The 27,458-nt window shown below is 44.1% G+C and overlaps 1 protein-coding gene across 5 annotated transcripts in view; it reads right to left on the bottom strand.

The window, feature by feature from the left end:
- The window catches only part of PTPRM (protein tyrosine phosphatase receptor type M), an 805,568-nt gene that overhangs the window by 211,606 nt on the left and 566,504 nt on the right, over positions 1–27,458 (bottom strand). The window lies entirely within an intron of this gene.

Below are 27,458 nucleotides of genomic sequence, written 5' to 3' on the forward strand. Positions count from 1 at the left end.
GAAGATGTGGCACATATATACAATGGAATATTACTCAGCCATAAAAAGAAATGAAATTGAACTATTTGTAGTGAGGTGGATGGATCTAGAGTCTCTCATACAGAGTGAAGTAAGTCAGAAAGAGAAAAACAAATACCATATGCTAATACACATACATGGAATCTAAAAAAAAAATGGTTCTGTAGAACCTAGGGGAAGGACAGGAATAAAGATGCAGATGTAGAGAATGGACTTGAGGACATGGGGAGGGTAAGCTGGGATGAAGTGAGAGAGTAGAATTGACATATATACACTACCAAATGTAAAATCTATAGCTAGTGGAAAGTAGCTGCATAGCACAGGGAGATCAGCTCGGTGCTTTGTGACCACCTAGAGGGGAGGGATATGGAGGGTGGGAGGGAGACGCAAGAGGGAGGGGATATGGGGATATACATATTCATATAGCTGATTCACTTTGTTATACAGTAGAAACTAACACACCATTGTAAAGCAATTATACTCCAATAAAGATGTTAAAAAAAAATAAAAGCAAATGGGAGAGCCTTATCTGGGACAAATGACAAAAGATCTCAGCTACTGCCCTTATAGAACCATAGCTGGATCATTTCCCTCCCTGTTTTTCTTTTTAAAAAATATTTATTTATTTATTTGGTTGGTTGTGTTGGGTCTTAGTTGTGGCAGGCAGGCTCCTTAGTTGCGGCTCGAGGGCTCCTTAGTTGTGGCATGCATATGGGATCTAGTTCCTGGATCAGGGATCGAACCCAGGCCCCCCGCACTGGGAGCAAGGAGCCCCAGCCACTGCACCACCAGGGAAGTGCCTCCTTCCCTGTTTTTCTGTCTCGCGATTATATCATGGACCACAATGGGGACTCTGAAAACAAAGTCACCACCTCACATCTTTAGAAATAACATTAAAATTGGGGTTTGAACCACAGCAGAATTTAGTCATATTTAAAGAACTCGTTGTGGGGTTTTCCTTCTAAATCAAGAAGAAAAGCTATTTATTTTTAGGACAGTTTAACGCTGAAAACCACTTAGAAGCTAAGTGTATTTTGTTTACGTTTCAGAAATAAGAAAGCTGGTGACTCACACTTAGAATAAAGAGTTTATGTCAGCATGAGGAGCTTTTCCCAAATGTTTTCAGGGGTCTACAGGGGGTAGTCTAAACTCCGATAAAAATGACCTTTTGGAAAGAAATGTAAACGTATCTAATCGTCAGGACTGTGTGACCACAAAGTTCATTTCCTGTTAAAACAGAGTGTTCGGAGATTATTGACTGACATTAAATTGTTAAATATAATTCCAGGCAGGGTGAGATGTTTGTGGCACACTGTGTGAGAAAAATGAGCTGGAGAACCACAGACATAGCATCCATCGCCTTCACACACACACACACACACACACACGTGTGTGCACACATCGTCACCAGAACAATCATAGAATTGGGGGCAGGGGAATATATTAGATGATTTTCCTTTTCTCTTGGCACTTTTCTGTTATGATGGAATATTTTATAATAAATATGTATTAGCTTTCCAAGGATAAGAAAGCTATCAAAACTATCATTTAATCAGTTATTTTGCAGCTATAGTATGTAATTTTGAGTACCGTATAACAGTCATTTCCAAATAGGGTCACCTGTGGTGCGTCTTTAAAAACAGAGCTCTTTGATTATTCTCTCTGTGGGGTCACATAGGGTGGGTGGGCGCAAGATATCTGTGTATCTAAAAAGTCCCTTCGTTGATTCTGATTTGGAAGTAAGTTTAGCAACAAGGAAGTTCAAGAGAAAAGGTACTATAACTTATAAGGCATTCATAACAGCTCACTTTAACTTTAAAATATTTAAAAATGCACTAAAGATTAGCTAAAACAATATCTTAGAGCCTCAGCCCCGCCTTGGAGGTGAGACTTCTCTAAAATAAATGAGACTCTTTAATGTGCTCGGCACCCATAAATATAGTCCCACTTCTGTGTGGTTCTGCTTTACAGTGAACAATCTGAGGGACTGCCTTTCATGACGTAATCATGGCACAGGAAAAACAATTCAATTAGAGTAAGAACTGAAAACATCAAAGTTGGCTCAGAAGGTGAGCCAGAGGCCCAGTATAAGTAAAGCCCCCAACTAACGCTACTCAACTCCATCTGAAAGTGTAAGCAAAACATTTAGAAGGACAAGCTCCCTTTGATGTCCAGTTTTTCTTTGTCAAGAGGTAATAAGAGGCTAACCTGCTTTGGGGATGCCCCGCAACAGAAAATGACCTTTGCCGCATGGCCAGCACTGAGGGAGGGAGTGGGTTAACTTGGGGAGGACCTGGTGCGGGTTCATGTGCCCTCAGAGGTTCTCCGTTTGTCTGCTTCAACTGAAGGGTCAGGAGAAGTAGCCGATGGAGAGAATTTCAGCACACAATTTCACTCTTCTAAGATGCACAAGCAGGAGAAAATAACACGAACCCAGGGGGAACACCCGCTGCCCGAGGCAGTTGTCTTGCCTGCACGCGGGTTGCTGTCCTCTCTGCTTAGCCGGGCCGGCCTCGTCTCTCTCCACCCCCTCGTCCAGGCTCTGGTGCCCTTGCGGAGGACAAGTGCTGTGCTGGCAGCTCCCATCCTCTGCGAGGACCCCATCCTCTGGCGAGGCCCAGCACGGCTCCTGCATCCTGTATCCAGCCCGCAGAGGTCGCTGTCTTCCCGTGATTGGCTGGAGGTGGGGGGAGCCCCTCTGCCACAGGACCTGCTCCGCACCTTCCCCTCCTTTCCTGCATCCCTTCCCAGCCCGGCAGAAGCTCTGATTCATCCTTGCCTCTAGCAATTGCATGTCTCCTCTGGGCTAGTCTTAGAGGACTGTGGTCATTTAGCCAACATTTACTAAAATGAAGAAGATTGGGGTGCACTTGGAGAAAGACAAAAGTACTTCCAACTCTCACCTTTTCCTCCTTGATTACTGCTTGCAGAGCAAAATTTCTGAAGTAATTTTCGGATCTCCAGAGAGATCGAGATTTCTGTCTATTTTGTCCACTGCTATATTCACAATGTCTAGAAGAGTGTCTGGCATGGAATAGGTTCTCAATTTGTTGAATGAATAAAAAAGGAGGCAGGGAAGACCTTGTAAAGAATTACTAAAGAAACTATTTCATTGGCTGGATAATGGGCTGAGAAAATATACACCGCGAATCTAAGAAAAGCTTCTGTATTTCTAAAAAGGTCAAAAAAAAAAAAAAAGCTTAAAAATTATTTCACTTGTTCCAAAGGCTATCAGTATTTGAATGAGTCCTAAGAAACCACATCTCCTCAGAAAGGCAAGAGAAAATGGAGTTGATAGAAAAGATATAAAAAGAAGTACAAAATTATTGCTAAATTTAAGGCATATACAAACAAAGGGCAGAAAAAAGGGCAAAAAAAGAAAAGGTGGACAAGAAATAGATGTATTTCAGTCCCATCTGAGCCACAAATAATTAGAAATGGAACTGTGGACAAGGCTTTCGAGCCACAGTGGAGGATATTATTATCAATCCTGTGTGGGTGTGGAGGCCTGATAGATGGTGGCAGTCTTTGTTTATTACTAGGTTGACTTCTTTTCCAGAAGGTTCCTGGCCTTGACCTTTTTTCCCTGACTGGCCTTTGGTGTTTTGCTCATCAGAGCAAAAACCTTCTTGAGTAACAACTGGGTATGTGTGGAGCTAATCTGCGTGACCTTTCTCTCAGCCCTTCATGCCATGGTCATCCAGCCACTTAAAAGACATCACAAATGACCATCCTGTTGGTGACAACGTGCACTCTGGTTCCCTTTATTAACAAAGACAGCTCTTTGGGGTGAAGCTGAATAATTGCCAGCAATTTTCTATAATGGGAGTGCTGAATTCTAGACTTTTTTTTTTTTTCACACAGTGAAAACTGGCATGACGAAAACCATGTTGTCTGTATTTATATTTGCAGGAATAATTATGGGAATTAAAAAAGTGGAAGGGACTTCAGAAGTCACCAGATCCAACTCCCAGCCTCCAGGCACATCACTCTGAAATCTCTGGAGATAGATGGTTATCCGGCCTATTTTTAGAGATTGCAGTGGCTAGAGATTACACAGCCTCCCTTGTTAGCTTGTTTCCAAAAAGAACTTCTAGATTATGTCTGACTGTACGCTTTCTCTCTATTATACTGCCATACAAAACGCAATTCATTAAGAGCTCAAAATACTGGATGGACTTGCCCTCAGGAAACTATTAACAATATAAGCTCATCAATTTTTAAATTTCCCAATTTGACCCTGGATGGACTAAACCTTGAATTTTTAATACTTAGTGAATATTGCTTCTGTTAATTAACATGCAAAGCCCTTACCCTTAAAAATGCTGCTTTCTCCTGTTTTAGTCCTAAGAATGCATGCTGGTGTTTTCATCTTCAGCTTCAAGGAAATGAGGAACAAGGAAGAAAACATGTAGCAAGGAGGAGGTGTACAGCTCACAAATAAACCTTTCCATTTCCAGTGAGAGAATGTAATTCTCTGCCCGGGAAACAATCTTGATGCTCAAACATGGAATGTGTCAAAGTAGACATCTTTGCAATTCTAATTCTAAACAATGTGCAACCAACAAAGTTACCTTGAAGATACCTATTTGACTTGGGGGCTCAGCCAGGCCACCTTGTTCAAGCCTACCTCCTTCTCAGGAGCTGAGTATAACCAGTCAGGGGCCACTGGCTTTCAACATTTGGCCTTGGTGAAAGTATTAAAAGGTGAAGACCTTAAAACAGGAAAATTATACACTGTCTGAATAAATTCCCAGTTGCCAGTGCTGAGAGTTGGTAGGGGAAGTGGGTATTTATAGATTACTGGTGGGATGATACGATAAGATGGGCATATTAAAAACTAGCACCTTCTAAAAAAAAAAAACCCCAATAAAAGCAAAGCAAATACATGTTAAAGCTTTTGGAGCACAGGAATTTTTGGAGTCTTTTATTTTATTTTTTTTGGCTAAAATTTCAAACATATCACTTTTACTCTAATTTCCTCATGGGGCAAATATTTATTAACTCTGGTGGTAGAAGTCTTTCCAGAGCACAAAACACCACGTCCTCATTTTAGACTTCTGCAGGTCATTAAAAAGCCAAATAATAATATTATAAATTAATTTTTCTTGACGGTGGTATAACAGCCAGAAATAGCAGCAAATCCTTTTGCCCTATTTGCACGTGCTGAATTTTTCTTAATTACTCCACAGTCTAATTATGAAACTCGGTCTGGAGAAGAACTCACACAAGCCAGCTCTGCAGAGAGCAGAATACCCCTTATTCCAGTTTGTGGATTTACTGCTTGGGAACCTGACAGGAAACTAGTTGGAACAGACTCTGTTTGTGGGAGCATTAACATGTAAGCAGTGTCAGAGCAGCACGTATGGTGCTGACTTGGCTATGCTAATGGAAAGTGATATTGAGTTTACTAATTCAGATAAGGGCACACAGATTGCCTTTTCTCCAAAGCACGGGGACTGTCAGAGAAACAAATGCATGGCCCATGTTGCAATTAATTTGATCCTTGTTCTTTTAAGGCTCTGCTTGTAGATTTAATGAAAGCTTTCATACACTGGGCATATTCAGGAAGTATGTGAGTTTAATGGCTCCTTTTGAATAAAAGCAGCAGTGGAAGTTATGATTCAGACAGTAACAGGCAACCCTCAGACAAAGATACTTTTTAAGAAGAGAAGACAGTCTCATCCTGGCTCAGGCAGCAATGCATTTTTTAATTTAATAAGAGACAGCAAATTGCACTTTCTCAGTAGGTACTTCCCCCTCTGCTTCCTGCTTTACCATCTCTGAGCTAAGTACTTTTTCACGCTCCATCTGCATTATACTTCTTACCATTAGGCTGTTAACTTCTTTCATCAAATTAACGAGAGTACCTTTCCGATTCTTATGCTGTGAAACTCCCTGTCCCATCTGTCTTTGCTTTGATCTTTTAGTTTACTTCCAGAGTAAACTTACTTCATTTGCTTTTGTAAGGGGACCAATATGCTTTGTTGGAAAGTAGACCCGACCTGTTTCTATCGCTTGGCATGGGCGCTGACGTGAAATGAGCAGGCTAGGTGCTCTGTCAGAGCAAATGCCATGAAGTATTCTGAGCACAGCAATTCTTGATAAGGACAGCACTTCACTCCCATAACACATGCTGCCACTTGTCTCTCCTTTCTCCTCCCTGAAAATTTCAACATAAGTGCCTCCTCCCTGAAGTTCTCCTGGTTCCTCCAGCTGAAAGCAAGGTTTCCCTCGGAACTGGCAGAGCCTTTACTTATACATTCCATGGTGTTTTATCATTTTCAACCCAATGTTGTCTTTACGTCTGTGGCTCCTCTCTTTTTTTTATGTGGCTTCTCTTTCCTGCTAGGCTATCATGATCTTGAGGTCCTTGGGTTAGTCTGATGTGTGCTGTCCCCATGACACCTGGCTTAGTGCCTTGAACAAGGGGGCACTCAGGTACTCACTGAATGAATCCATGTGTCTCTACCACTCTGAACCCCTGAACTGAGCACAATATTTCATTAAGAAGGATGAAATCTTGGGCTTCCCTGGTGGCGCAGTGGTTAAGAATCCACCTGCCAATGCAGGGGACAGGGGTTCGAGCCCTGGTCGGGGAAGATCCCACATGCCGCGGAGCAACTAAGCCTGTGCGCCACAACAAGGGGGCACTCAGGTACTCACTGAATGAATCCATGTGTCTCTACCACTCTGAACCCCTGAACTGAGCACAATATTTCATTAAGAAGGATGAAATCTTGGGCTTCCCTGGTGGCGCAGTGGTTAAGAATCCACCTGCCAATGCAGGGGACAGGGGTTCGAGCCCTGGTCGGGGAAGATCCCACATGCCGCGGAGCAACTAAGCCTGTGCGCCACAACTACTGAGCCTGAGCTCTAGAGCCTGTGAGCCACAACTACTGAAGCCTGTGTGCCTGGAGCCTGTGCTTCACAACAACAGAAGCCACCACAGTGAGAAGCCTGCGCACCACAACGAAGAGTAGCCCCTGCTCGCTGCAACTAGAGAAAGCCCGCGCGCAGCAACGAAGACCCAACGCAGCCAAAAAAAAAAAAAAAAAGAATAAATAAAATAAATTTAAAAAAAAGAAGGATGGGGGCTTCCCTGGTGGCGCAGTGGTTGAGAGTCAGCCTGCCGATGCAGGGGACACGGGTTCGTGTCCCGGTCCGGGAAGATCCCACATGCCACGGAGCGGCTGGGCCCATGAGCCATGGCCGCTGAGCCTGCGCGTCCGGAGCCAGTGCTCCGCAACGGGAGAGGCCACGGCAGAGGGAGGCCCGCGTACCGCAAAAAAAAAAAAAAAAGAAAGGATGAAATCTTAACTACCCCAGAAATTAAGACACAGGTACTTGAATTTGTGTGTATACATTCATGTGCATGCGTACACACAGCTTTCTTTTATGGACATCACACTCAATTAATTATGGTGCCAGGTGAGTCCATCTGGGGACCACACGAGACCAGCTGCCTTCATACTAAAAGGTGTTTGCTGTAGGATGGTCACACGGTACCAGCAGAATGAGGACCACAGAATTAGTTTTCCTTGAAATGTTCCTTCTTCTTCAGCGGGCTCTCGTGGGGTTGAGCAGCTTGTTCTTGCGGTGTTTAAGCTAAGCTTCTAGGGTTGAGAACCTTCCTCACATGTGCAAGGAGTGTCAACAGCTGGTCCAAGCATCTCGGGCAGTGGCTTTAAACATCAGACTGCATCACTGTCTCACCTGGAAATCTGTTACACACATTCCTCCCTCCTTCCACTGTGCCTGGGGCTATGGCCCTGAAGTGTCCACTATCACAGGCACCCCCGGTGATTTTGAGGCAGAGGGTCCTTGGACTAAACACTGAGGAACACAGTCATGTGTGGGGGAACAGCTCCAACCTGCCCAACACTGAACCCCCCAGTGCCCTGAAGACCAGCTACAACTGGCTATGAACTGCAGCAAGCCCAGAAGACGGGCTGCGATGGTGCCCGCCCTGCATGTGCTGTAGGGATGGGGTAATCCAGAAAGTGAGAAAGGGTCAAATTCGGAACGTTACGTAGGAATAGTCAGGTTTATCTGCACCACTTGCCATCTGTCGTATAAATCTGGAGGACGTTGAGGGCAAATGTCTGAAATGTACCTGTCAATCCTTTGTTGCTTAATTCCTGGTTCCCCTTTTGGCCAATGGAGTAATGGGCGTGTGGTTGAGGCCACAGCAAGCCCTTATTACTCTACAGGGAGAGGCTGAGGGCAAGATCAGGGGCACGGGAGAACCCAAGGAACAAGTTTCAAACTTTGTTGGTAGCCATTGCCAATAAAAAATACTACAGGAAACGGGTTTCCCTGTACATTTAAGGCTACAGATCTGCCGGACTGGAGTGAGCGTCATAGAAATGGACAAAGCAAATAAGTGGACTAGGGTTCTCTTAGAGGCTACTTGGGTATTAGTTTATCCTATTTATTTCTTTGTTGGCAAGATCAGAGCTGGTACTATTAGAATCAGACACCAGTGGTGCTAAGGAACCCTGAGGATTATCCGGCAGTTCTTTTGCTTTTTTTTTTTTTAATTAAAAAAATTATTTATTTTATTTATTTATTTTTGGCTGCGTTGGGTCTTCGTTACTGCACATGGGCTTTCTCTAGTTGCAGCGAGCTGGGGCTACTCTTCGTTGCGGTGCGCGGGCTTCTCATCGTCGTGGCTTCTCCTGTTGCGGAGCACGGGCTCTAGGTGCGTGGGCTTCAGTAGCTGTGTCGCACGGGCTTAGCTGCTCTGTAGCATGCGGGATCTTCCTGGACCAGGGCTCGAACCCATGTGCCCTGCATTGGCAGGAGGATTCTTAACCGCTGCACCACCAGGGAAGCCCCTATCTGGCAGTTCTTTAACTGACAAACAGGAGAGTCCAGGAAAGGTCCCAATACTTGCTAAAGGTCACAGACGACTTCGTGGCCCTGCTGGGGTCACGATCCAGGCCCCCGGACAGGGACCGTTGCCTAGGCTTCCAAACCAGGATGTGCTTAACCTTTCTCAGAACTTTAGTGTTTTTACTCCACTAGGGTTCCCTTGAATGATCTGTAAGAAGTAACTGCCATATTATACTATCAAATGGGTACAAATAAATACGTACAGAGCAGGCACCGTGGTTTTTATGGGGAACTTGACAAGGGGAGGTGTCTTTTTTTTCCTTTAGCTTCCCACCTCTTTTCTAGGATCAGCTGCTAAGGATTGGCCCAGGACCGATGGAATTACATAAGCAACGTTTCCAACTATCTTGTCTACTTCTATCTAACAGTAGTTAGAGAAAACTGATGACTTTCAGTTTCCCATTAAAAGCTAATCCTGGGGCTTCCCTGGTGGCGCAGTGGTTGCGCGTCCACCTGCCGATGCAGGGGAACCGGGTTCGCGCCCCGGTCTGGGAGGATCCCACATGCCGCGGAGCGGCTGGGCCCGTGAGCCGTGGCCGCTGGGCCTGCGCGTCCGGAGCCTGTGCTCCGCAACGGGAGAGGCCGCAGCAGAGGGAGGCCCGCATACCACAAAAAAAAAAAAAATAAAAAAAAAAAATAAAAGCTAATCCAGGTTTCATAGGGTATTTGATTATCTAGACAGACAATCTCTCCATGGACATGAAGCCTTGTGGACTTGATTATTCATTTCTAAACTCACAATTTTTCCTTTAATTGGCAAGTATATTTTCATGTTTTTTTTTTTGTTTGTTTGTTTGCTGTACGCGGGCCTCTCACTGTTGTGGCCTCTCCCGTTGCGGAGCACAGGCTCCGGACGCGCAGGCTCAGCGGCCATGGCTCACGGGTCCAGCCGCTCCGCGGCATGTGGGATCCTCCCAGACCGGGGCACGAACCCGTGTCCCCTGCATCAGCAGGCGGACCCTCAACCACTGCGCCACCAGGGAAGCCTATATTTTCATGTTTAACCCAGACCTATGCCAGACCTTTCTCACTGCCTGTGGCCCTCTGCGAGTGCTGGTTAGGATGGGTTGTGCAGAATCAAGAAGACTTTTTAAAATAAAACAACTAGAGATATATTTTAAATGCCGACTTTAAAAATCTTAAGTAAAATATCCCGGGTGATGCTCAAAAAGTGTTTTAAGTTGGAATGAGTGCTTACAGAGAAGAGGAAATATCTAACAATACCTGCCTGTCCTAAAGAGACAAATCAAAATTTGAACTCATGAGTTGCATAATTTTTTGTTTTTTGAGAAATGACCTCTGGTCCTGACCATGGTCATTAAAAAAAAAAAAGAAGGAAAGAAAGAAACAGTCCTCAACTGTTAGGGGAAGAGTCTAATTGTCAAGGCTCTCAAAATGATGTGTAAGAATTTCATTCTGAAGAGACTGTTTTCTTGGCAAAAAATCTTTCAGTTCAGTCTTGATGCCAATTATCTGATAATACTATTGAAAATGGGAATACAGCACAAGCATATCTGGGGGAATTATAAGGCCATGCAGACGACGAACATGCAGATAACAACAACAAACGACACAGAAGAACCTCAGCCCCTTATTGCCTACCTCCAGATATGGACCATTTTTTCTGGGCAGTCAGCAGGGTCCCAAGCTAGACACAGCCTCCTGTTCTAAATGAGCACAGGACAGAGATGCAAACACAGGACTTGAAACCTGCCATGTTTTCTCCTGCCGCGGTTCTCTCTCACCAAGGCCCCAGTCTGCTTCCTCTCACAGAGGTCCGAGCTGTTTACAAAGCAACATTTCCTCGTTTCCCACAATCCCGCATCCATGGCAGACCAGTGGCATTTGGTCCAATATCTCATTAAATCCTCCTGAAAACTAACAGTTCAATCTGTTAGAAAACTATAGTACCTAAGCAACATAAATTACGGGCTGCGGTGGCGACACCGTGCGGCCCATTTGCCACAGAGACATCTATAGCTGCAGACTTCCTGCACATTCTGGATGCAAGAGGCGTAACCTTTACTATAAGCCTCCCTCAGAGAGTCAACACTGGAACGTAAAAGAAAAAAGTTTTTAGCAAGAAAAGTTTACTTAAGTCTACAATGCATGATTTTTGTGCTTTGCATTAATTATCCAGGTATTTAATTTTAACGTAGCATCTTTTCTTGGGAGTATGAGTTTCTTGCCACTCTTGTAGCCTGGGGATCTTCCGAGCCTCTCTTCCCCCTCAGCAGACTGACTGAAGAATATTCATAAGACGCCCTGTCGGAAGGCTCTGCTCAATAGAAAATTTAGAGCTAATTTATTTTTGCTGCAGGACATCTGCAAATTATGCGACTCAGAAGTAAATAGGGATGAACGGTTTCATTCTGGACTCGTTTTGACAATCGGTGGTCACTCCACACCACCTTTAAATGTACTTGTCACTTCAAAAGCAGCAGAAGCCTGGACCTCTGTGTTGGCCACCAAGAGGGAGGGAAAGAAAAGACCTTCTGCTCCAGTGACTGTAATGATGCCTGGACTGGTCCAGAGATTGATCCTGCAGGAATCTTCCTGTGTTTTGCTCCTTTAATGAGTTTCTCCTCCTAGCCAAGGCCATGAGTCTAAACTTTTACTTCTAATAACAAACAGAAAGGTAGGCAGATCTTTGAATATTACTTTTAAAGGCCCTAAATAAAGTAGCTATAGGCCTAAGACTGCCTATATATTATTTTGAGAGCTTTTTTTTCCTTGAGTGAATTTAATGCTAAATGTTTGTTGCATACAGAAAACAGTAAAATGAAGCTTTAATAACAACAAATGCTCAGCTCATGTAAAAATTTACTACTTGGTAGTTTGAGGGAGCAAAGACTGTGGTGACTGTAATTGTGTGGCTGGCACGGTGATCAGTCAAATCCGGCCTGTTCCGGGCCGGGCACTTTGTCCCCACGTTTGAGGCCTGTCACAGATTAAGACTTCTTGCTTAGTGGAGCTCACCTAGCTGCACTAGAAAAATACAGATGTTCTCAAATTAATCGCTTGGCCCTTGCATTGTCAGTGACACGTCCCGAAATCAGATCGGCTGACATCACTCAGCTAAGCAGTCACCAGAAAAGTCGCATTAAAGAAATCTTTGCAGAAGTTGCACATTGGGCTTCACAGCTGTGGGTCCCCTCCTCCACCCCCCAACACCACCACCAAAGCATTTAGCTTATCTGGGCTTCTGTTTGTTTCATCTATAAAATGAGAGGTTAGGAAGAGATGAACTCCAAGGCTCCTTGCAGCTCTTGAAATTCTATGCATCATTTAGTTTGAACAATCTTGTGCATTAAACGCATTCCAAATGATAGAAGTGGAAAGTGAATCCTTGCATGCTAAATCATATTTTCAAATTACTTACACTGTTGTGTCAGGAATAAGTACTTACAGAAAACAAAAATGTAAAAAAAAAAAAGAAGGAAAGAAAGAAACAGTCCTCAACTGTTAGGGGAAGAGTCTAATTGTCAAGGCTCTCAAAATGATGTGTAAGAATTTCATTCTGAAGAGACTGTTTTCTTGGCAAAAAATCTTTCAGTTCAGTCTTGATGCCAATTATCTGATAATACTATTGAAAATGGGAATACAGCACAAGCATATCTGGGGGAATTATAAGGCCATGCAGACGACGAACATGCAGATAACAACAACAAACGACACAGAAGAACCTCAGCCCCTTATTGCCTACCTCCAGATATGGACCATTTTTTCTGGGCAGTCAGCAGGGTCCCAAGCTAGACACAGCCTCCTGTTCTAAATGAGCACAGGACAGAGATGCAAACACAGGACTTGAAACCTGCCATGTTTTCTCCTGCCGCGGTTCTCTCTCACCAAGGCCCCAGTCTGCTTCCTCTCACAGAGGTCCGAGCTGTTTACAAAGCAACATTTCCTCGTTTCCCACAATCCCGCATCCATGGCAGACCAGTGGCATTTGGTCCAATATCTCATTAAATCCTCCTGAAAACTAACAGTTCAATCTGTTAGAAAACTATAGTACCTAAGCAACATAAATTACGGGCTGCGGTGGCGACACCGTGCGGCCCATTTGCCACAGAGACATCTATAGCTGCAGACTTCCTGCACATTCTGGATGCAAGAGGCGTAACCTTTACTATAAGCCTCCCTCAGAGAGTCAACACTGGAACGTAAAAGAAAAAAGTTTTTAGCAAGAAAAGTTTACTTAAGTCTACAATGCATGATTTTTGTGCTTTGCATTAATTATCCAGGTATTTAATTTTAACGTAGCATCTTTTCTTGGGAGTATGAGTTTCTTGCCACTCTTGTAGCCTGGGGATCTTCCGAGCCTCTCTTCCCCCTCAGCAGACTGACTGAAGAATATTCATAAGACGCCCTGTCGGAAGGCTCTGCTCAATAGAAAATTTAGAGCTAATTTATTTTTGCTGCAGGACATCTGCAAATTATGCGACTCAGAAGTAAATAGGGATGAACGGTTTCATTCTGGACTCGTTTTGACAATCGGTGGTCACTCCACACCACCTTTAAATGTACTTGTCACTTCAAAAGCAGCAGAAGCCTGGACCTCTGTGTTGGCCACCAAGAGGGAGGGAAAGAAAAGACCTTCTGCTCCAGTGACTGTAATGATGCCTGGACTGGTCCAGAGATTGATCCTGCAGGAATCTTCCTGTGTTTTGCTCCTTTAATGAGTTTCTCCTCCTAGCCAAGGCCATGAGTCTAAACTTTTACTTCTAATAACAAACAGAAAGGTAGGCAGATCTTTGAATATTACTTTTAAAGGCCCTAAATAAAGTAGCTATAGGCCTAAGACTGCCTATATATTATTTTGAGAGCTTTTTTTTCCTTGAGTGAATTTAATGCTAAATGTTTGTTGCATACAGAAAACAGTAAAATGAAGCTTTAATAACAACAAATGCTCAGCTCATGTAAAAATTTACTACTTGGTAGTTTGAGGGAGCAAAGACTGTGGTGACTGTAATTGTGTGGCTGGCACGGTGATCAGTCAAATCCGGCCTGTTCCGGGCCGGGCACTTTGTCCCCACGTTTGAGGCCTGTCACAGATTAAGACTTCTTGCTTAGTGGAGCTCACCTAGCTGCACTAGAAAAATACAGATGTTCTCAAATTAATCGCTTGGCCCTTGCATTGTCAGTGACACGTCCCGAAATCAGATCGGCTGACATCACTCAGCTAAGCAGTCACCAGAAAAGTCGCATTAAAGAAATCTTTGCAGAAGTTGCACATTGGGCTTCACAGCTGTGGGTCCCCTCCTCCACCCCCCAACACCACCACCAAAGCATTTAGCTTATCTGGGCTTCTGTTTGTTTCATCTATAAAATGAGAGGTTAGGAAGAGATGAACTCCAAGGCTCCTTGCAGCTCTTGAAATTCTATGCATCATTTAGTTTGAACAATCTTGTGCATTAAACGCATTCCAAATGATAGAAGTGGAAAGTGAATCCTTGCATGCTAAATCATATTTTCAAATTACTTACACTGTTGTGTCAGGAATAAGTACTTACAGAAAACAAAAATGTACCCAGCATTAAAAGGAAAATCACATTTCAGGGAATTAGCATCCATTCAGCCTATATGAATATATACGCTTTGCAGAAAAAAAAAATTTGTAATCAGTCCCTGTGATTCCTCTAGACTGAATAAAAGTACACACATACACCACACTGAATTCCTGACTTGGGCGAGATTCTTACCAATCCTATGAATTAGAAGAATCTCACGATGGCTATCAATGAGTGAGGTACGCTTTTTTTCTTCTTTGTCATTGAGAATGTTGTTTCTGTGTCTAAAGCACTGCTATCTGGAAAAGTTGCATGGAGGACACTTTATGAAGTGTTCAGAGAATGCACTAAGCAGTGGCGAGGGGTAGTTTTAAAGAAATCCATTTAAATCTATGACTTTCTCTCTTCCCTCATGCCCTGGAAAAACAAACAAAAATTTTTTGTCTCATTAATTTGATAAGCAATACTTGCCTTTGTCAACAAGATATTTTTGGAGGTGTGACTTTTGGGGCAGCCACTGTTAATGTGTATCTGTCATACACTGCAATAGGCCTTTCTCAGTTAACTTTTCTGGGGGAAGGAAAAGAAAATAATGAACACAGAAAGGTTGGGGAGGATAGGACTCTTGACCATGGTCTTGCGTTTCTCACTGTGATATGTCGGCGACCTTTATCCTTTTCACTCTGCATTTTCCTTCCATACACTCACAATATTTCTTTAAGGAAGCCTGCTCTAAGGGTGTTGATAGGATGTTTATAGAGAAATTTAATTCCAAAGTCAAACAGGAGCGCGATATGTTTTATTTAACTTCTTCCACTGAGTCCGGCAGGGCTTACTTGTGTGATACTAGATGAATCTGGATCACGGGTGAACGAAGGTTCCTGTTTACAACGTACTTATGGCGACAGGGCGTCTGTGCTATTGTGAGGTTGGGCGCACAACTTCCCCTACTGACGGGAATTCCAAAGAAAACGAAATTTGTTATTATGTAGATTTGCACTGGTTAAATCCTGTTCCATGCAAGTTAGTAAGAGAGGGGTGAACGGTCCATAAGTCAGCTTTGTTTCACAAAATTCAGCACTTTTCCCCTATGTAAACAATGTGTGATTATCCATTGTTTTATCTGAATCTTTTCTCTCCTCCATTAACACAAATAATTGAGTGCTGATTCTTATACAGGGAACTTGAGAAAATAGTTATTTTAAGAAAAATGAATATGGAACTAACTTATTTTTCTCACTAATATAGAAGAAACAATCTGCAAATTACCAAAGTTAGCAAATCTGTTAGCGAGAGGGAGGAAAAAAAATTAAAACCAAGAGTACCGCAGGCACTAAACTGTAGTTTAAGCGTTTATTTTTGCTAAGTTTAATTTACGGTATTTATGATGCTACTTCAAAGCATATTTTGTAAGAATTACAAAAGATGTTATAAAAACCTTGCCATAAGTTTCCTATTACTTCAGTTTGGCTATAAAGTCGTCTGGGGCTGCCAGGTTTAACGTGAAAATCAAACAGTTTGGCATCAAAATCAGATTAGACGTGATCAAAAATGAAAATATGTCCTGGTTAAATTCATTTTAAATATGTAATAGCGCTCAGGAAATACCTTTCAGATTAAAATTAATACTGTAAAATAATGTTGAAATAGATATAGATGTCAGTAAATGCTTTTAGCTGAGTGCTAGAAACATCCTCAGGGCTGTCCAGAGCTGGGAGCCTGGATGGCTCTCTGCCTAGCAGAAGAGAATATGAATAGGAACTACACCTGGGAATAAGAAAGCAAGCAAGCAAGCGCGGAAAGCTGGTATGAAAATCATTTTAGAGCCCCAATGCCAGCCAAAATGGTAGGATGTAAATCACTTCAAAGTCTCACCACCCCATCTCCCTACATCATTGGAAGGTAATATTTGTCTCAGCATCTGACGCTACGCTACGTCAGCAGAGACCAAAAAATAAGAGCTGCTCTATCACATTCATCTTACCCGACTTTCCACACACCAGGACCACAGGCCACCCCTGCCTGTTTCTGAAGGGAGGATTCACAAGCCCACTTGGAGAGCCTGCACCTGGCTGGCTAAGGTTCACACCTCACGCTGCATGGAATTTCTTCACTCAGGACACTAGACTCCTTGCCTGTGAACCCCAGACGCCTCCACCAGTGCCAGCCAGCGACTCGTCCTCAGGAGAGGCCTGGCAGTGCTGGAACGCAGGCCTGGACTCTGTTCTCCCATAGCCCGGCGGCCTTGAGGCTCCTCTGAGGATCTAACAAGTGAGGATATGAGAAACGAGAGCGCAGCTGGAGTGTCAAGGTCCAGTCTTTCCTGTGGGTTGGAAACGGGATCTAAATGATGGACTTTGGCATCGGAAAGGTGAGCCCAGCTGATGAGGGCAGTGCTGAGGAGCTGGGCCTGGCCCTCGGGGTGATGCACACACACAGCAACGACAGGCTTCGTGTGGACTCATGGGCCGAATACTACATGTGCCAGAAGCGGGGGCAGTGCCAGGATTCCCAAGCCAAGTGTTCGCTGCGTTTGGGTGACGGAGCTGCAGAACCAACGTGGATTTTTACAGTGTGTGGACCGTGACGCTTGAACATTATTTGGGCGTGAACGTGGCCATTTTTTTTGTGGCCCATTTCAAGCCTACTGAGATGCTCGGTTTGTCAAAGGCTTCGAAAGGAGCCTGAGTCACCCAGGTTCCCCTCTCTGCTTCCTGAGCGTAAGCGGCAGAGCTGGGTTCCAGGGGCAGCTCCGAGCCTGTCCACCTGGCCCTGCAGGGCTCCTCTCTCACGCGGGGCACAATTTTCTTCTCTCACCAAATGACTGAGATGAGAAATACGGGAATGATGGTTACAATATAGGTCATGGGACTTTCTTGTGGCTTCTTTTCCATGGGTAGGTATCGTGTCCGTCTTTTTTCTATGTCTGTTTCATTTCAACTGAAGAGCCAGAACGGCTCAGAACGGAGCTCTGGAGACAGGTGGCCTGGCTTCACCTCTGCTTCTGTCGCTTACGGCCTGTGTGACTTTAAACAATCTACTTGTCTCCGTGTTGCTACAAGGCCTAACCGTGACAACACTCATAAAAACTTGTAATGGTGCCTAGTATGAAGCAGAGGCTGAGTTTTTATTGGCTATCAGCATAATCATCATCACTATTAAATAAGTAACAACTAACCCAGATGGAATGACTATTGAGAAAAGCCAACTCATGCTCACTCGTGGATGTTTAGTAATTCAGATTTCTCAAGGTAAATCTTGCTTGTATCCTTTTTTGGGTCATGATCATCTCACTGGGTCAATAAACTTGTTTGGAGGAAGGACGGGCCCTGTAAGAAGTTTCCGACATACATAATATATACAAAAATGTGGTGCCTCAAGTTAGGGTAGTCACGTGGAATTCCATTCTGGGGGTACCGTTGTCTTCACGTGACTCCAGTCACAAAAAGGAGGCTGCAGTTCAGGGAAAGGGTTTTGCAGGAAGAGGAGGATGGGGCGCAAGAACAGGACTTGTTCCTTGCCTGGTCATGACTTGAAGCAGGTAGTCTGGAGTCAGCTACGCCTCTGTGAGGAGCTGGCAGGGGGCAGGGGGGCGCGCGGTGGGAAGAGTGCCCGGGGGTCATGTTGGCAGGACCTGCTGTCTATTCACTCACTCAGAGATCCTGCCCTCAGAGGGCTTCCAGTCAACTCAGAGACAGCAAGTCTGCTTAGAAACAGGCAAACCAGAGACTGACTCAGGACCCACCCGTGGAATGAGAGGAGCCCCAGCCCTACATTCTAGGCAGCACGTACGGGATTTATTTTCTCTTTGTTTTCTGTTTTTTAATCACAGCCGTAAGGCTGAAACTGCACAAATTCTGAGGCCTGCACTAGGGAGTGATGTGGATTGGATCTGAAGTGCTGTGAGCTTCTAGAATGCTAGACACACTCATACTCTGTTTGTAGGTGATCTGTGCAGAGTCGCTGTTACTAGTAAAGAAAATAAAAAACTGACAGCTGTTGAGAGCCTCTGCCAGCACTACCCACATTCCACTCTCTGGTGGCTTAAAATAAGCACAGGGCACATTGTTTTCTTCATTATGACTGAAATACCCTGTGCCTCCCCAGGAATTTGGGCACATGTGTTCCAACTGGTTCCAGGTTGATGGCCATCCTGCTTGGCTTTGGGGGGTATTAAGGTGACAATGCAGGAGGTGCTTTTCGGAGACAATTTGCTTTCCTTGCTTTCAACATTGTCAGTAACGATGCAGGAATACTCCGGGCTGCGTGCTCTGAATGTGGCTGGATGTCTTTCTGGGGTTTCCTAACCCCAGGTAAACACGCACAATTGCATCAGTTTTCTCCTGCTGTGAGCTCGGCAAAGCAACCCTCCCAGCAGCCCAGGCCTGAGAGTTCAAAAGGCAGATGCTCCATCATACACCCGGCCCCCCATACCAAGGCTGGCCTAATGCTCTGGGGCTGACTGCTGGTTAGAATGGTGAGGGCAGTACTTCAAAACCTGTCTAAACATCCTTTGTCTACCAGTATTAAACCATTAAAAAAACTGTGGTGAAATATACATAACACAGAATTTACTAACAACCATTTTTAAGTGTAGAGCTCAGTGGCATTAAGTATGATGAAATAAAATTTATATTTTAAGGTCAGACAAGAAAAAATTAAACATAAAATTCTCTCTCTGTGTTTGTTTGCGCCTTCTCCCTCCCTAATGTGCAATGTACATCTGTCATACACATTAATCAGAGCTCCTCAAAGATGGGAAGACCTGCTCAACAGTAAATATCAATTTTTTATTCTTTCTTCTGACGGTAGCAAATGTAACTTAAAAGAATTGTGTGCTTTCCCAGCTCCGTAGGGGGTCATGGTGACTTGCTGCTCACTTTGTATGTGCCTACCTGGACTATGTATCCTTGGTGAACTTTATGTAAAATATCAGTATGTCATTTTGATGGACGATCCTTTGTCTCAAAAATGTATATGACTGTGCCTTTGACTTCTAACAGGTGGAACAGTTCTCAGAGCTTTCTGAGAATCTGCTTCCCGGGTTATAATCCTCAGTTTGGCTCGAATAAAATTCCCTTTTATCTTCTTAACTTGATAGTTAATTAAATTTTCGTCAACAAGTACATTCACATTGTGGGCAACCGTCACCACCATCCATTTCTACAACTTTTTCGTCTTCCTACACTGAAACACTTGCACCCATTACACACTATCCTCATTCTTTCCTCTCCCCAGTTCCCGCTCACCATTATTTTACTTGTGTATCTATGAATTTGACTACCCTAGGTACCTCACATAAGTAGAATCATATAATACTTGTGATTTTGTGTCTGGCTTACTTCACTTAGCATAATGGCCTCAAGGTTTATCCGTGTTGTAGCAGGTGCCAGAAGGTCCTTCCTTTTTTAAGGCCGAATACTATTCCATTGCATGGACACACCAGATTTTGTTTGTCCATTCATCTGTTGACGGACATTTGGATTGTTTCCACCTTTTGGTTATTGTGAATAATGCTGCTATAAATGTGGGTGTATAAATACCTGTTCAAGTCCCTGCTTTCAATTCTTTGTGGTATATATGTAGAAAGACATTTTTGTCAATAAAGACAGTAGGGCTGCATTTCTGGGTCCCGGTCCAGTATGCTTCTCATTTCATGCATACTTAAAAAGGGATTGCATGTGGCCAGAGAAATAAGTTTCACAGGTTGTGTTTTGCCAAATCACGAAATTAACTTGGGAGAGACTTGTGGGCTAATCCATTCTCTTCCAGGAAGCCCCTCAAGCTATCATGATCAACAATAATTTAGAATCCAAAAATCTACTTTAATTTGTCTTTCTATAACCTACTTAGTTTCTCTCTTAGCTTATGCATCTGTCATTATGGCTATTTCCTTTTCCTTAGCTTAACAGGATTTGTTATTTGTTCAGAGCTCCAGCTTAATTGTTGTAGGTTCTTCACATATTATCATTAAAATTAGCAGTGTCACAGTGAAAGAGAAATGATTGCTGAGTGCCCTCAGTTTAAACTAAAAAACACTGAGGCTAATGCACTGGTCAGGATAGTAATTAAAAGATATTTTAAGAATCCAAAATTTTATAAGTCATAGAACACATGGTATTAAAATAATTGTTAGTGATGCCCTCTGACGCTCTGTGTTAGGAAAAGGACCTGAACATCAGTGAAGAGTGTTGCGCTATACGTCATCAGGTCTATAATTTTGAACTTTGAAACTGTAAACTTGTTAACAAAGCTCATTAATCAACCACATTCTTCCTAGAGTCGGTTTCTCTGTTCATATAGTGAATCATCATTCGAACTCTGTGACTTACAACTTCAGTTAAATTTTGTTGTCATTGTTGTTCTTTATATCAGTGTAGATCATAAAAGTAAAAATGTATGCAGAATAAGAATGAACCATTTATTTATGTTGCTTTCCTTTGTTAAAATACTGTCAGCAGCTCTGTGCTTGGAAGCCTTCCCTGGCGACTTATCACTACCAACCTGGGTATCAGCCGTGGACGGCAGGGGCTCAGGATGGGGTGACAGACAGAGCCTGGACCTCACACTGCCACTAGGATGGGCATGTCACCACATGAGGGGCGTTCAATAAACCAGACTTGATCTAGAGTTACGCAAGGTTTACAGAATCAGGCTGGCACCCCAAAGTTCCAGGTTAAAAAAATCGCCCATTTTAGAACTTAGGGAGGAGTTTCTCGGTGAGTCAGAGGCTGTTTGGAGATCCAAATGGATGGGCTATTTAAGTCCAGGCACCAGCACAGCAATTATGGCAGTAGGAAATTAAATTGCTCTGGAAGTGAAGACTGTAGAGCTCAGGCCTTGAGCAATTTCCTGCCAGGGAATGCAAGTGGGTGTTTCTGGCCCCAGAGTGAGTGTGGCACGGCCGTGGAGCAGCTCTGAGGCTCCTGGGGGCTCCTTGGAAAGTGCTAGATGCCTGCTGAGCAGAGGGGGTGGGGCTGCAGGGTCAGGTCTCTGGATGTGCTGTGAAGGATCCAGAATTCGCCACAGCCAAAGGCAGCAGAAGAGTCTGATAACTGCAGTCTGATGTCAGGACCAAGTGGGGTCTTGGATTGGACACTGGCGCAGCTCCAAAACTTCAGGGCACTGGAGATTATTTAAATTTGGATTCTCCTTCTTAAAGACAGGCCGTAAAGATGTATGTGTATTGGGGTGGGAGGTAAAGGGCATACAGGGAAATACGCTACCGTTTTATTCTCAGATGTTGGCAGACACATAAGTTCTACTGCTTCTCAAACTCAGCATAACGAAATCCACAGCCACACGGTGCTAGCAGGGAGACTGTTCTCACAGGATCCCCAGGTTTTCGGGCTCTCTTACCTCAACTGGGCTATGCAGCGGGAGAACCCATAGCATCCCGGGCTCTGACTTGGTCAGCTGGGCACAGTCCATCAGGAGGCCGCCTTAGGAAGGAGGGCCTGGCTGATGGGGGCTGGCTTCCCGCCCGAGACCCCATCCACCATGATAAGCATGGTCAGGGGTGAAACCGAACAGGACCCCGTGGAGCTCCTGGCCACAAAAGCCTTTCTGTGTCCCCCATTTCTTGATTATAGGAAATAGGCTTTATTCAGCCCCCATGACCTTCCTTGAGTTCCAAGGGGCAGTTCAAACAGGTGCTAATCAGGGAAGGGAGGGGATGCAGAGACAAGGGAGGAGCAGTCAGGAAACAATAGTGCAGCCTTGGGGCAGGGTCCTGGTTCCAGCAAGGGATACACAATATCTCTGAGCTGTTTTGCAGATACTGAAACCCCCACCAGGTGGGAGAAGTTAACGGTGTACTGTCCACAGGCACTAGACCCCAGACCGGTTGGAACCAGAAGGTTGATGATGCTGACTCCTATCTCCCCACTAACCAATCAGGAGCATGTCCATGAGCTGACCACGCCCTCTTTGAACCATTACTATAAAACTCCTCACTACCCCTTCTAAGCTGGAACACACAGTTTTGAGGGCACTAGCCTGCTGTGGCCCCCTGTGCCTGGCAAAGCAATAAAGCTTTTCTTTTCTACTTCACCCCAAACTCTGTCTCCAAGATTTAATTCGGTGTTGTGTACAGAGGCCGGATTCAACTTCAGGGGCAGCCTAGGGCTCTCTCATGCTAGGGAAACTGTTCTGAAAGACCAGGAAGATGATTAGAACAGAAATAGAAGTTAATAAATTTAATGTTAATCTTCTGAGTGAAAGCGCTCTAACAGATGTTACAATCTGAGGCTCCTCTAGATTCCGAAGTTTCCCAACCTGGATTACAGAGCGATACAGAAGTCAACAGCAATTCTGAGTGGGGAAAGATGGGACGGGCTCTTGTCATAAACTGGAGGCACACAATCCAAACCACCTGTCGGCATCACGGACAAGATAAATGAAGCTTAAATTTCGTGTATTTCCAAGTAGGAACCATTTATTCATCGACTTGAGGGCATCTCAGGTACTGAAGACGTGGGCAAGGAAAGAGTCTATTGACGTTTTCTGGCATAAGCATCATCTATAGCCAGAAACGTGTAAGTGAATTTTAAAATGGGGTTATTTTCATGTCTCCTGCTTGGTTTATCTTAAAATAGAATTAGGAATCACCAATTGGCAACTGGATGCCCATTTTATCTGGCCAACAAAGCATTAAAAAAATGGTTAGTTGCCAGTGTTAAAAAAATTCGGAAGATTTAACAAAAGAAATCAAGATTTCTCACTTCCCCAGGGGTGGGAGGGGACAGTAATATCTGTGACATAGTGGCACACCTAGTGGGCCTAAGCAGCCCAACCTTCTCCAGACACGCTCTTCACCAGGTACCCCCGGGTCAGCCCTCCTGGGCCTCCTCGTAGGCAGTTCTGATTGAGACCTTAATCTAGACCTCCTGTGACTTTAAGACCAGAACTCTGAGTCAACCTTACCTGGATAAATTATAAAAGAAAAACCTGACAATTGTAACTATGAAACTATACAGCTGACAGATGTATACAATTAAGCCATTCTCCATGCAGACACCCTCATTCATGTCCAGTGTCCCCTAAGGGGACAATACCACTCCCAGATGACAGCCACCGAGTGAAGAGTTTCAGTTAATGCTATGTCTCACTTTGTTCCCACCATCTTAATGTATTTCTGAGATTCCCCTCCTTCCCGTTTAGTAAAGGTAAGAACCATTCCTAGGAATTGGGCAGCAGTTTGCTTTGCGGAGCGGCCAATTCTTCCACAACTGACTTCTGACTCCAAACCCACAATCCAGGCTTTTAGATAAATCAGGGAAAAGGATGAAGGACATTTTGAGAGCTCCGGATAACTCCACACTTATATTAAGCTGTTCAGGAAATGGCTTTTTCCTGATTTTTGTTTCCATTTATGTTTTCCTTCTGACATAAGGCCAGTGAGCCAATGTTTACCATAAATTCTCATCAAGCACCCTTGGAGGAACAATGCTGTGCAAGGATGCAGTGGGGGCGCTATTAGCAGCTGAAGGGCTGGCGATGAGAAGACCCACATGAATTACTAAGAGTTAAGTCTGAGCATTTCCATTGTGAACCCACTGAAATGAAGACCTGAAAAGCTGGATATTTTAATTTATTTAGGGCAGATGCTCATTGTATAGAGAAAACTTCATCCTGAGGCTCTTATTCTTTTTCTGAATATAATAATTTCTATCTCGATTGATGTTGCTTGTGAAAAATATGCAAGGCAGTACACTATTATAAAAACTGTTTCAAAGGTGGTTCGGAAATAAGTGATAATTTAAGTAAATGATAGAGATGAGCCCATTTTTCTTTTAATTAAGCCAGATCTGAATTTAAGTATATTCCTATTCATTTAAATGATTTTAATATATCAAATAAAAAACTTAAATAATTATTATTCAGACCTTTAAAAATCATACTATTCAAAAGAGGGAATCTGTCCACCAGAAAACCTACAGTACAGAAAAATTAATAAAGCATCTTATATTATAAAACTTATATATCCCTAATAATAAAAAGCCAAAGCGATTCAAAGTCCAGGGTGGCACTGAAGGGCTTGCATGAAAGGAGTGCTTTTTGTCTTTAATTACTAAATATACTCCATGTATACATGTATATACTAGGGGCAAAGACTGTGCTGGGGTGTCAGAGATAATTAGAAAGGATCACATCACAGCCTGTAACATGTTAGAATCTAACAGAAGAGGCAGATGGTACCCGAATAATTCAGGAGGCTGAATGCATGGAGGGTGCAGCCTGAGCGCTGAGATGAGGTGAGTCAGGGAAGAAACACATCCCAGGTCCACCCTGGAATTCTGCTATCAGGCTACTGGTGCTCCAAGTCATCTCAGGAACATAATTAACTTTAAAAAGCTGTGTTCATGCCTGCGTGCGCAGGAGAGAGAAAATTGGCCATTCATAGATAGGATAACCTGGGCTACATTTTTGCCAATTTTTGGTTTTGTGTTGTTTTTACAAATAGAAGGATGTTGGATTTAATAAATGAGTCAATTTTTACTTGTTGCTGTAAAACCCATAAAAATAGCTTTACTTTAGTTCCACCACGGCAGTGCCAAGAGTAAAACGGTATACATGAAAATAAGAACAAAAACTCCTTCCACTGAAGCATTATGCCCTTTGAAAGGCACAGTCTGTGAGGACACTGGGCAAAAACATGTCTTCCCTATTAGTCAATATATTATTTAACACGGCATCACATCTTACAATGCTGAAATATGCCAAAAAAAAAAAAAAAAGAAGAAAATAGCATTCCTCTACTAACACAGTAGCTCCTCTTTGAAAATTAATTTTATGTAACTTTCTATAAATGAACCTAAGTTAAAGATTCCAGATATAACTCCTTTCCTTGTTAAAAAGAAATTTAGATTTATGTTAGAAGAAGATGGACCATGAATTTTGCCCAAAGAAGTCAGGTTAGATATTGGCCTACTTTTTTTTTTTAACATATATATATTTTCTGTAGTCTAAGTATTTTTCATTACTGTTTTACTCATTAATACAAAACTAGAAAGAACTGAACAAGTGATAATATTAAGTTTGAATTCTCGGATTCACTGACCAAGACGACAGGTTTAAACAATCATCCTAAGTAAAACATTCTCAGTTTTCATGCCCTGGGTATTTCCTACCCTACAAACTAGAACGTGAGGTCTTGTCAACATGAATGAGACAGACACCTTCTACAACATGAAGAGCCTGCCTGGGACAGAGCTGGGGACATCAACACAGCATCTGGGGACAGCAACCACGGAGAGCAATCAATCTCAGCGGTAAATATGTAACCCCTTCTGAACCCCTTATAGGTACCATTAGACTTGAACTTCAGAGGGATGATACAGTGAAAGAACACGTTTTAATAAGCTGTGCTAATGGATACAGGATACAAACGAGCTGTATTGGAAAGTTACAGGTCATTCCAATAGGAATCAGTAGGACAGCTGCGCCCTGAGATGGCTGGAGAGAGCCCAGCTCAGCGTGTGCAGGCTCAGGTCTGGTCACATGGCAAGAGGGTCCACACCTCTTGAGAGGTGCTAGAGCAGGCTCAGGGAGTCCCTATAGATGCAGGATGCTCTTAAGGACCTGGGAAAGACTGATGCTGTCCTCTGTTCTAACCTGGGAGGCAGACCACCGGCCCCAGCCCGGGTCTGGGTCTGACAGGTTCGGGTACCCAAAGAATCTGCACTGAGCGCCAAGGCCATGCTTACTCAGATGAACTTGGGGCTTAGCGGGAAGTCTGCGAGGGAGGTGGTGTCGGTGCCCCAGCACTTGGCTTCCTTCTGTGTAGGGAGTAAAACCCTCAGATGGAGCAGGGGCCTCTGCACAAGGAATCCCGCTGGGCCAGTTTGGCCCAAGAGCGTTTCCTTCGCGCTTTCAGCTCCAGCATCTCTGCCCAGGCCTGGCTTCAGGCTGCGGGGGCTGTGAGCTGTCCTACTCCTGGGGGCTGTGCCCCCAGCCACCTTCACAACTAAGACCCATGCTCTCCACGTGGACTCCGCACGGAGAGGAGGACGCCTCTAAAGGAGAATCAGCTCCTGGTCCCGGCTGGCCTCTGAGGGTGGCAACAAAGCCTTTAAGGTGGGCAATGGACCTGAGACTAGCCTCAGCCACAGCTCACAGGCAAAGCAGCAGAGCATGCGTACTGATAAAGTAGTTAATATTCACTGGGGCCAGCACTGTAATGGTCGTAACTCATTTCCTTCTCCTAACACTCATGGGAAAGTCCTATTAGGATGCCTTCGGGGCTTTTTACTGGGGAAGCTGGGGGACGGAAAGCCAGCCACGTGCCAGGGTCACACAGCTCAGCAGAGCCCGTGTCAGCCTCCGTCTCCAGGGGCCGCTGCCCACTCCACAGCCCCCGGAATCTAGGGTTTGTCCCTGAGGAGGAAGGAGAGAAGCTCGCTTGCTGAAGGCTTACTATAAAACTCAACAAAGTTCTCTCACTCACTAAACCAGACGAGGAGGCAGCATCCTCACTGCTGCGAATTATCGGAAGTAAACCACCGGCTCCAAGAATGCCATGGAACACATGTATTCGAAAGGATTTACAAAACGCTTCTGGTAAAGGAGGAAGAGGAAAAAGCTTTCATGTAGCTATTCTCCAGTGATAGCTCAAAAAGGAGATTAAAACAGGCTGGCAGTTTGAAATATCTGTAGACTTCCAGAAAGAGTAAACAGCAACAAGCCGACGACTATTTGGTGTTTCCAGCTAGTGGTTACCAAGAGCAGCTGAGGCTTACAGAGTGAGAGGCACCTCTGAGCTTTACTGCTGTGACCAGTGGGGTGGTAACACTCAGACACTCCTGGATTGACCCCAGGCTCAGCCGCGTATACCCACGTGACCTTGAACAGCTTTCCGAACTTCTGGGCTATCATTTTTCAAGCACCAGCTATGTCCATACTTGATTTTCATACTTCCCCCGTACACATTATCATCATCATCGTCACGTTTCACATTTGCAGACTGAGTTCAGAGAGGTTAAGTGACTTCCCTAAAGCTATGCTGCCACCAGGTAGGAGCTGGGGTGTGAA

This window comes from Physeter macrocephalus, chromosome 19 (genome assembly GCF_002837175.3).
Source record: "Physeter macrocephalus isolate SW-GA chromosome 19, ASM283717v5, whole genome shotgun sequence".
In the NCBI taxonomy this organism is placed as follows: Eukaryota; Metazoa; Chordata; class Mammalia; order Artiodactyla; family Physeteridae; genus Physeter; species Physeter macrocephalus.